General features: G+C 33.0%; 1 non-coding gene across 1 annotated transcript; it reads right to left on the bottom strand.

Moving 5' to 3' along the window:
• Positions 1–11,404: 11,404 nt before the first annotated feature.
• TRNAG-UCC (transfer RNA glycine (anticodon UCC)) lies at positions 11,405–11,476 on the bottom strand. The gene has a single exon. It is a non-coding gene; the product is annotated as a tRNA-Gly (tRNA).
• Positions 11,477–11,832: the final 356 nt, after the last annotated feature.

The raw sequence follows: 11,832 nt of genomic DNA, 5'->3' as shown, positions 1-11,832 counted from the left end.
CTTGATTTGACATTGCTTCCACGAACGAAGGTGGCACTTAACAGCTAGTTATCCGAGCCAGAGAGCATTTTCTTTTCTGGAAGTTTTACATGTCCTTCCGATGGATTCTTTATTTTTTTTGTAAGATTTGCTTGAGAGTAGGCTCAAAGGCACACATCTCGTCCACCAACTGGTCATCTTTATTGTTTGCGAAACAGACTGCCAAGTGTCAATACAGTTCGCTCTGCCTAACCCTAAGTCCTAAGTGATTAAAGCTGGAAGGAAGAGATTATTTATCGAGTAACGAGTCTAGATCACATGCTTTGGGTATGGTGCTATGGCACTTCGTGAAGTAGCAGTAATGACTTGCCAATTGATCCACTCTCATACTGCTCCCGTATCTCTCAAACCTGTGATATTCGTATAAAGAGTTAGGCAAATGTCTACAGTTAATTCTGAGTTAATTATGTTGCCTTTCTCACTTATGTCATAGTATGGAGCACTTTGACTATATATCTATTAGCGATTTTTTAAACAATTGTCAAGAATGAATCAAACAAAGATTCAGAATTACTTAGAAAACTTAAAACTATCGTGGATATTGATTGTAAAGATTAACTAGTACAGATACTACTTCATAGTTTGCGCAAAGTGGCAAACAATGTGGTCTATATGTGATGAGATCGTAGTCTCCATTGATTGATTTGATGTTTTAACTTGATGAGTGTAAAAAACACACCCCTTGGATTTTTTCTTAAAAGAAAAGATAACCACCACGCTATTCAACGTTTACTTGGACACGTGATATATAGCACTTTTTAAGTCATTGTAACCATTTCATTGAAATATATTGCACATAAAGTTGCTAAATCTTCTGCTAATAACTTCCTTGATGTGATCATTGATTTAATTAATTGTTTTAATTTTTATAAAGTTTAGTACACAATACTGACTTTACAGGTCGATTTGTAGTAGAAAATGTTTGATAATCGACTGACATTAATCTAACTTTCGAATCAAATGAAGTGTGACTTTCAGAGAAATTGAAATATGATTATTAGTGGAGCGTTTGAAACGCCCAAACATGCAAATCGCTGATCGATCAACAAATTTAGCAACAACGATATCCATTCGAACGCAGTCGAAAACAATATTCAATTACTTATCCTAATTTGGCAATTGGGCCATTTTGTACTAGTTTTCGTGAGTAATTTAGTTACTCGAAATTACAATATGTAATTAAACTATATTGCGTTATCATATATTTACCTTTTTTCATTTATTCTATTATCTTTAACATTACATTAAAATTCTGCACATTGTAAATAATATTTCGCAATAAGTGGGCTTATTTATAAAGCTTCAATAAATTGTTTCGATTAATATAAATTGCATACTAATTATAATCCTTTCTTTAAGATAAGCAAAAAATCAAATATTTCGCTTATTCTTTACCTCGAAAACTCTCTCGCACCGAAGAGAAAAATCAGTAGAGTTTCGTGACTCCGTTTTGTGTATTTGATCGTTCGCTGTTAAGCAAAGATTTACACAAGATTACACCTCCACACCAACGTCACAAGGAGAAAATAGAAAGACGTTAGAGAGTTTCCTCTCGTACGAGATGACACTTAATCCTTAAGACCCGAAAAGTCTTTAAATAATGTTCTCTCTCTAGAAGAAATTTTTTCGTAAAAGCGTTTTCACAAACATCGGGAGGACAAATACGGAAACTAATCAGCAATTTCAACATTCCTTTATCAATGTTTTATAGATAATTAACGAAGATTGTTAGCCAATTATATTAACTATGTGTAATCAATGAATTTTCGTAATCCTATCCTGATCTCCGGCATAAAGAAGGAGCTTTCGGCTGTAATGAATAGTTTAGTATATAATTATATAAAACTATTAAATAATAAATTATGGCCAATTCTGAAAAGGTATAAAACGGAATTATCTACTAAAATAGGACGTAATTAATTCAGATTATTAAGAGCATCTAGTTAAATTAATCGGTTATTAGAAACAATAAGCTTGCTGAACCCTTTCTAATTAGATTATTATATCAATAACTGTATTGATTAGTGATAATGTATTATTAAGCTTATCTGGAAGTTTCGAATGTCAACATGAATACGATTAATCTTTATGCCAATAACGTTGATAAACAAATCTTTATAATCAACATTAATATTTACAATCCAATAATGATTAATGAAGGATATAATTTTAACATACACTTGAATCATTAATTTTAGTAATTGATTAAGCTGTTAATAAATTAAATCTCCCTACGGAGTAAAGTTTGCTCTAAATTTTGGAACGCTAAACAAGGCTATAAAGTCATTACATAACATTTTTTAATTACAGGTCCATTAGAAATCTCTTTGGTAATATTTTTATTATACATTTAATTGCTACTTTCGTAATAAAGATGATAAAATAATTGTTCTTCGAAAATCCCACTTTCCATTTTCACGCGGTGCTTTATTATTTTGCCGGTCATAAAAAGAGAGTGGTAATATAAGTAACGTAATATGTATACCTACCGCAGGAGGTGTTTCTTTATGCTAGAACCTTAACGATGCTAACATTGTGTAAACACGCGGCTCGTGATGTCTAAATATGAAATTTATTATCTGACAGTGAAAGACTGACGGTGGGAAAAAAGTATATGAAGGGAGTCAAAGTGTCAAGAAGGGTGTGCGTATAGCGGAAACGTAACTTTTTGGGTAATGGACAGCAAAAAGCATCGGACTGTAAGCTGTAAAAGAGACTGAAAATGATTTCAAAATAACATCAGTAAAAAAAATATTAGAGCAAGTAGTACGGTTTCGAATAGTAGGGGAAAAGTGCAACATGAAATACAAGTTCGGGCTGTGGATTTCAATAATTTAACAATTCCACCCTTGATTTATACACCAATCGCAAATACACGTTCCCGAGGGATCCAAATGCAAGCAGTGAAACGCGTACGATGAGATTATACTGACCATATGAAGGCTGCACACCAATATTAGCTTTATACTTTCTGAATGCGTGTGAATCTCATGGATTAGATTAGAGAATGACGACTAAAATTAGTTTTTTTATCCAATATATTTTTATAAACATAATAAATATGTATATGTATATTTTTGTAAACATTGAAGTTCTAATTTTAAAAACCTTCATCGTGGTAATGAATGAATTGAATCAAATCCACCAGATATAGGCATCAAGCCCTAGAACTATGCACGTTTCGCAACACACAGAAAAGCGTTCGGTAAAAATGAAATGAAATGGTCTCCGCCATTCGGTTTTACCGGTCGTATTGAAATTTTCCTCGCTTTTCTGTTCGTTCTCCCGGTTCCATACGGTTTATGGAAACAAATGGGGGTTGGTCAGAGTCGAAGGGTGGCTTGGGGACATTCCGCACGCGGAAAATGGCGACCTGTTTTTCTCCGTTACCTATATAGCGATTATTGAATTTCCAGAAACAATTCAACGGGAATTACATTCAACCGCCTTTTACTTCGGCCACATTTGTCACACTGGTCGCCATTAAATCGGACAGCGAATGTCTTTCGGTATTCCGAAACGGCTCGGTCGCTGTTTTGCGTTTTTATTGCCTTCATGTGTGTATGTGTTGGTTCGGTTTGTAGTATAGGCTTTTATGTCTCTCGTGAATCGTTGAAACCTTTTAAAAATAGCTTTCCCATCACGTACAGATTGCAAATTTACTGTAAGTTCAAAAAATGTTTAACTTTAATATTACGAATTTTAACTTACATTATATTTACAATAAGTTTTATCTAACAATAACATTTCTACTCAACCTAACAGTGATTTGATGATGAGTTATGGGTGTTTAATTTAATTAATGTAGGGACATTCGTTAAATTATACGTCAATAGCCTTTACTTTATATACTCCAAATAAGTCAAATTTGGAGTACTATTTGTACTATTAGTACTATTTGAATTTCTGTAAATTTGGGAATTTATGAAAAAATTCGTTGAAACACGTAAGAAATGTTATCGGCGGGTCAACATTTTATGCAAAAATTATCTCACTAACATTAACTTCCTGATCCCGGGAGTTAACCCCTCAAAAATCTTAACTGGCTAAAAGGAAAGGGTTGTCTCATTTACGATTATTTGAAAAGTTAGTGGAGATAATTGTTCTTCATAGAAAATGAAAGGAAATCGCGTTTCATTGGAAAGATTATAATTTGAATTAGATATGCCGATAATTTCATAATAGTTTATTGATCATCAATCATTTTGAGAAAATCATGAAAATCACTTTCGAATAATTAAAATTGATTCTTGTCAATTTTCAATAACTTATCAACTAATCTATAAGTCTAGGACCATACAATAAAGCTTCTGTTTTTTTCATAAAATAGGCTTTCCATTGCTAATATTTCTTTCCGTGCTTACCAAGCTTCTCTGGACAGAGACTCGTAATGTAGCTTCTGATCATTAATTCGATGTTCGTCCATTTTTCTACATTTATTTTGGCTTCCTTGCTAACAACAATATTTAATGAATTTATTATAGCTGTATTGGAGCTATGTTCATCATTAAACAAACTAGCATTAATATATGCAAAAATTTCCAAGCTGTAATGTAGATGCCTTGGAGTCAAACCGTCGAGTTGAAGCTTTCATTAGCATTCTAAATTGTCTAGAACTGCGCTAGGTAAGTTGTCTAAATAGATCTTCATCAATTGCCAGTACATATTTTTATACATCTGAACGGAGTGGTTCACTATATGAGATGATCCAGATGATTTCACGAAATACACCGGATGTACTTAGAATTTCGCTTTCGAAACCTAATTAGCAGCAAGACCTAGCACGATTGTATGGTTTTGCTGTCTATACTGACAACAGAGTTTGAAGATGAATACGAACCTGGTCCAGAAGCCATATTAGAAAAGTAAATATGCCTAAAATGCGTTCCCCTGGAATATACGCAAGCGATCTGACAATGTTATGACACAATATCCTAGGGTCATAGGAATCGTTCTTAAACTCTTAAAAAGAAGGCTTAAACTGCGATTGATTGTTTACATAATTTCTTCATAGACGATATCTTAAACGATATACAAATCATTATATTGAGTCAATAAAACACAAATTTCTAGTGAAAGAGGTTTTATTGCCATTCTATATAGCAACATTTAATCGTCAAAGTTTGGAAGTACTTTGGAGAAAAGAAGAGGCTCCAAGTCTTAGATCCTATCCATTTTGACGATTTTACTACCAGAGAAGAAAGAAAATAAAGATACCGTCTTACTTGAATTCAAATGTTTAAAAATGTCTGGAAAGTCAGAACACACCGTCAGCGATAATGTTACAATAGATAAAATGTTACCATGTTTCCGAGGTAGGTGTGCATTTCTCTCATAAAAATTATTTTCATTGATTTATGCTCACTTTCACTGCACTGCACTACACCATCTAAAATGGATGGTTTTTAGAAGTCTACATACGAGCTTGCTGTTGTCTAAGAGTTGGATGGCTTCTTCATTAATATGATAAAGAAGTCTTCGAAGGTGCTGGTGAGCGTAGTTCTTTATTCCTTCTTTAGTACGGCAGAAAATGTTATACCTTTCTTGATGCCAACACAACTTATACACTAAACACAGAAATTTATGCTGAAAAATAGCCTCCAATTCTGTCAGTAATAATGAGGTGGCAAAAAGCTTTTATTTGGATCCAATCGTAATATTACTGTCTTAAAGTCGATTTTTATTAGTGATTAGCTTAACTTTAATGTATGACTTTATGCATGATTTATATCGTGTTGCTATTTCACCCAAGTCAGTGCAATTATTCAGGGCGTCGGGCTATCGATCTGCACCTATATAAGATAACCGGAGCTAAACGAACAATTAAGAAACGTTTTCTTTACGAAAATTTGAAAACTTAAAATTTTATCAGAACATTCGTTTCTATGTTTCGATTTGCGCTAACCTCTTATATCTCGACGTGGAAAGATGTCATTCAAAATATTCTTATCTCCACTGTAAGACAGATGAAAGAGATAGAAACTCCTTCCATAATTTCAACAATATTATTTTGTGAGCCGATAAGCGATCCTAAAAGCATCATAGTATTTTGAATTGGAAAACTCATGGGGTTTGAGTTTGATGAATTCACAACGATTGGTGGAGAAGAATCAAATGTGTAACAAGAAACTAATGAAGCATCCCAAGGCAACCTTCTTCCACGAAAGACACTTTTTCAAACACTTTCAGTGTCAGTTCTAGTTTTAGGTCAATTTACACCAGCTGTGAAAGCCTTTGTACTTATAGAATATTGATAATTTGATACAAAGAGTCAATACTCTACAGTGTTTTTGAAATGATAACTTTTTCATGTTTTCCTTGCTGTGTAATCGACTATTCATTAATTACCTGTATTAGTTAATATACTTCGAATCGAACATTTTCACTTTTGGATGGTCCAAAGAATGTCATTTCGAACAGCTTTGTTTCATTGCATTATCTCTAAAAATACTGGCGTAATAACGATTTTTCTATACAAGAAAAGACAGTAAGCCAGCTCCATAGAGGTAGGAAAAGAGAATGCCTAAATTATCAATATAAAATTCATTACAAATCGATACTAAAAATTTAAAGATGCTGTAAGGATAAAGAACTTCCTGTATTTCAGGAAATTGCTTTCAGTATTGCTAAGATCAAAGCACCAATTCCGACGCTACAATTAATTGAAAATCTTTTACTACAATATTTTCCCTAATATGCACATCAACATGCAAATTAACTGTAGAATAAGATATAAAATTTTCAGAAAGGATATAGTTACAGCAATTTACTTTATTGGAAAAGCCGAAAACATTCATTGTATCAACATAAAAGATACAAGAAAAAAGAAATGTTACTAAAAAAATAATAATAACCGAAAGATTACATAAAGCATAACACTTTTATTTGTTAAATGGAAGAGTATGAAAAAATTTTAGGACAATAATTTAACACTAATTTAAGAAGCCTATTTAATTACAGATAAATATAACAAATATTATTTCTTTGACCAGTTGAAATAGCTTCGATGATATACATACATATTTCTTAGAAACGCTATAATATATGTATTTTCATTTTACAAGATTAAAGTTATTTCTTTGATATTAGAGAACTAAATTTCCAGTTATCTCATAATGAGATGAAATCCATATAGATAGTATTCACGGATATAACTGAAGACCAATACTATGTAGTTTAACTTTGAAGCTGAGGAGAACAATCAGAGCAATGTCCAATATGAGCAGTGATAATCGACGCTAAGGATAATGCGGTTATGATTGTCCCCATACCGTTGCTGATTGTCAAAGCAGCGCTCATGCAATTAAACGTTATCGGATAAAATCACCTGCATTGCCGGATTATGTCCCGTAATTATTCATATTCTGCTTATCTCGTTCGATATGCCGTATTTGCTTAATTAAATCCGAAGAGAATTAGTATAAATCGTTCTCATTAGAACATTGATTTTCTAAATTCAATATAAACAAATACAATTTTATAAAAAAAAATTAATTATGTTTCCGATATTTTATAAACCCCTTTTTGAATGTTGCACCTCAGCCACTGAAAATTTTCCGCAACAGTTGCTTTGGTTAATCGTGCACGTAGCAATCGAGTATTAAAAGCAACCCAGGAGATTTTGCGTCGTCGCCCTGAATGCGCATCGGACTCAACTCCGGAAGTCCGGGAGCCAAGCCAATAATGCTGACGGCGAAGTGCAACAACGGGTAATCTTTAAATCCTACTCTCTCACTATACTGCCACAATATCTACGAGCAGACAAATACGTTTAACCCCCGCGAGCGGCGGTTTCGGGCTGGCCCGTCGTTTTATCGGCTTCCGTGCATGAACACGTTGTAAAAGAGGAAAGATTAAACTGTCACCCTGACGGACGGGAAACGTGTTTTAACGAATTATCGCGGGACGCAACTTGAGTGTTGGTGGCGCCACGGCTTTTCCACCCCTTCTCGTAGAATAATAATAATAACCGCCGTGAATACTGAGCGCCTCTTCGTCTTTCTCAACGAAAGTACTTGCGAAAGTAACAGATGTTAAGACGTTGTTTTAACCACCCAACAGCTGGAGACCGTTTTATCATTTCCATTAAAAATATATTTTTTAAAATTATAAAAATCTTTATTTCTCTATGAATGAAAATCTACTCTTGAATGATAATGAAGCAAACGTCTCGTACGTCTCTTAAGGCTCCTTAACCGAGTCTGTCACCGTAGATTTCGAATTACTTCCTTATTTATTAATGGATTGGATTAATTTATCATTTGTCATGTTTCTACAATAGTTATGAACCCGGGACCAGAACAGAAAATGAAATTTGAAGAAAAATATTGCTTTATTTTTGAAAATAGTAAGATTTTTACGATTTTTCTTCTTGGCCCGGATGTAAAACAATAAAATAGAAACATTATTCCTGTAGCACTTTTACGAAATATTAATAATAAACCCGTAATTAGTAATTTACGGTTTTACATTAAATTTTAATATTTTGGAATATATTTTACTTCCCGGATCTCACGAGCGATGATTGGTTACTGAAAAAAACATGTGGGCTGGCTATGTGAATCTCTGGCGAGTGGTTTATAACGTAAAAAAACCGCAGACATAGATAAAAAACAAGTTTGTAGACATAGTTCTTGTCTACCGACTGCATACTATGAAAGGGGAGGAAGCTTACTTTTTCTGATATCGTGCTATAGAATGTTCTGATTATCGATTTGCGCGTAAATAGGAACCAAAAGTGTATTTTTATATTATTATTATTTTATATAAATACAGGGTGATTCTCAACCTATACGCATAAACTTGGAGATTTACTACTCACGACGAATAATGACTAATAGGCGAAAAAATTTGTAGTAAAAGATTTTTTGTTTCATAGATATCCGTGATATTAACTATCAAGAATACATAGAATATTTTAAAATAACATCACAGCAAGTGTTCGAAGTGATTTCCCATATTTTCTATCAATTGGCCTCCCGGAATCCACGATCTCCCATTAGCGCGATCTAAACCAGGGTGTTGGCGAATTGTCTGGGCAGCAGCATGTAAATGATTTTGCAATATTGGCTCAGTATTAACTTCCGTGACGTACACTTTGCTTTTTAAGTGACCCGACAAGTAAAAATCAAGAGGGTTGAAGCTGGGCGATCACGGTAGCCAGGTCATTGGACCATCTCGACCTATTCATTTTCCAGGAAACACATTATTTAGATTTAGAGAAACTAAAAAACTTTTACTAATAATGAATAAATCCTCGAGTTTATGTGTATAGGTTGAGTATCACCCTGTATACTTTCAAGTAACACTAGGGAAGTGCCATACGGCGATTTTCTTGAAACTTGACATACAAGTAGGGTATGGAAAAATATTCGACACGTATATTGTCATTTCTGCCCGATCGCCGTTTTAAGTTTTTCTTCTGGTTTACTTCTGTTTCAAAAACTGCAATAACTTGTGTGTACTCTGCAATGATATTGCAATAATTAAATATGCTTGGTGTTTGACATCAATGTACATGCAGCACTTCTTTGCGGTAACAAACGGCAACCCTTCACATTACTGTCTGTACTAATTTTAAAGTATAGGTCAAAAAGCTCCCCGATTGCAAGCAACTATTTACTCATTTTGGGTTTCACCGATATTTAATTTATTATTTTTATTCAATATAAATTTAGTTTAATAAATTTTAGGTACCCACAGTTCTTAATTGTTTCAGGTTGTAAATACATTATTCATAAATCTATTTATTCATTCCTTCATTGATAAAATGCATATTACCCAATAGGAAAACAGTGGGACTGTCTTGCCAGTACATGCTATCCTTTTTTGAACTTTCGTTTCTCTGTCGTCAAACATATTCTCATCAAGCGATTAAGGAGCCTTAAGGGTTACAGTTCAATAAAAAGTACATAAAAATTTTACACTAAACAATAAATAAAACTAGAACTAATACTAGACCTAGAAATATTCGGGTTTAGCCATGTGTCTCTTAAGATAGCTAAACCCGAATGTGTTAGTTCTAGGTCTAAGTAGTGTTAGTTCTAGTGACAGTACAAGGTTGTTATCTAGCGTTACATTTTTGTATATAGTTCTAGGTTTAGTGTTAGTTCTAGTTTTAATTGTTATTCAGCGTTAGAATGTTTTGCATTGAACTAAAACTTTAACTAACACTAGACCTAGAACTAGAAACATTTGGCTTTAGCCGTCTTAAGAGACCTACGGCTAAACCCGAATGTTTCTAGGTCTAGATCTACTGTCTATCTAGTTTTAGATTGTTGTATATTTTTAATTGAACTAAAACTAGAACTAACAATAGACCTCTTGTGTCTTGAGACACTTTTCGCTCTTGCTCGTATTAGTCTGTTATATCGATTTTTTATTAATACTTATTTATACGATTTTTTATGATGTAAAAACAGAATTGGATGTATATAAAAGCTAAACCGTTATCATTCTGGCAAAAAAGTGTTTGAAAACTGAATGCTGCTAAAGTTATTGGAGAGTGAGACATTGGCGAAGTGCCAACCGGAGAAAGATTTCAGCAATAATGCTTTAAATTAAAGTCGTATTTACTGGACGGTTGAAGCGGTGGTAATTTAAATGGGGTACTTTAAAACCGGTGAAATTCAGTTTTGTCGAATTCGACGCGGTTGGATCTACCGAAAAAAATAAAACAAAAACCTCTCCGCCACAATGGATCAATTTGTTTTCGTTGGCAACCGACCAAAAAATTTTGGGATTTTAATTGCGTCAAAATTTATAACTTTACTTTCGGTTGAATTATAACGCAGCGTGTTGGAATTTCGGTAGTAGTAGTAAATTTTCCTCACGAAAGAATAAAAGACTATGATGCGATTTTAAGCAAGCAAGGGAATTTCCTGACGCGGGAAAGGTTTTTAATTATGCTCCAAAAATTTATATTTCTCTGAGAGTCTGATGGCTTCCGCGAAAAAGTACAGATGGAAAACCTTAATTTAAAATTCAATTATGTTGAAGAATGTAAAGGGAAAAAGGCGCCATTTAATATTCTAATTGAAAAAAACATAAACACATTAGGAATTGTCTCTCTTTGTTTCACAAAATTACAATTTTAGTTGTCAAAATGTGATTTTGTAATTATGTATTTTAAAATTATGTATGTAAATTTCATAAAACCACAAATTAAACATAAACACGTATTATGAACAACAGTAATAATGGGTTTAAAGTATATAGTCCTGTGGGATATTATAAATTAACCAACCAATTGGAGATATAATCTGATATCGTACAAAGCGTTTCAATCAATGGAACTAATAAGTCTATAACAATACAAAAATTAACATGGAAAAATATTATTTAGAGGATAATAATATTTAAAAAATGCGATGGCCGGGAATCGAACCCGGATCAACTGCTTGGAAGGCAACTATGCTGACCATTACACCACCATCGCTATAAGAACTTAAAATGATTACGCTTAATCGTCTAGTTTTAGAGTCATCGAAGCGAAACATCCTATTGAGATAGATAGTCTCCACTTTGTATTCAATGAGCAATATTACACTTAAAAATTGTATTTAAAATTATCTAAAAATCATTCAAAAATGTTAAAGAAGTGTTTACCATTACAATATAACAATTTAAATTGAACAATTTTTTATATAAAGTTTTCGAAGATAACCATTTTCATCGGTAAACTTCATATAAAAAAAATTTTCTAGAAAATTTGTGTGGAAATTTTATCCATAAAAGTTTTGATTATATTGGATTTCAATTTTTTTACGTAAATTCAATAGCTGTAGAATATTT

Source organism: Onthophagus taurus, chromosome 2, assembly GCF_036711975.1.
Source record: "Onthophagus taurus isolate NC chromosome 2, IU_Otau_3.0, whole genome shotgun sequence".
Taxonomy (NCBI): domain Eukaryota; kingdom Metazoa; phylum Arthropoda; class Insecta; order Coleoptera; family Scarabaeidae; genus Onthophagus; species Onthophagus taurus.
This window is presented reverse-complemented; position numbering and strand designations above follow the sequence as displayed.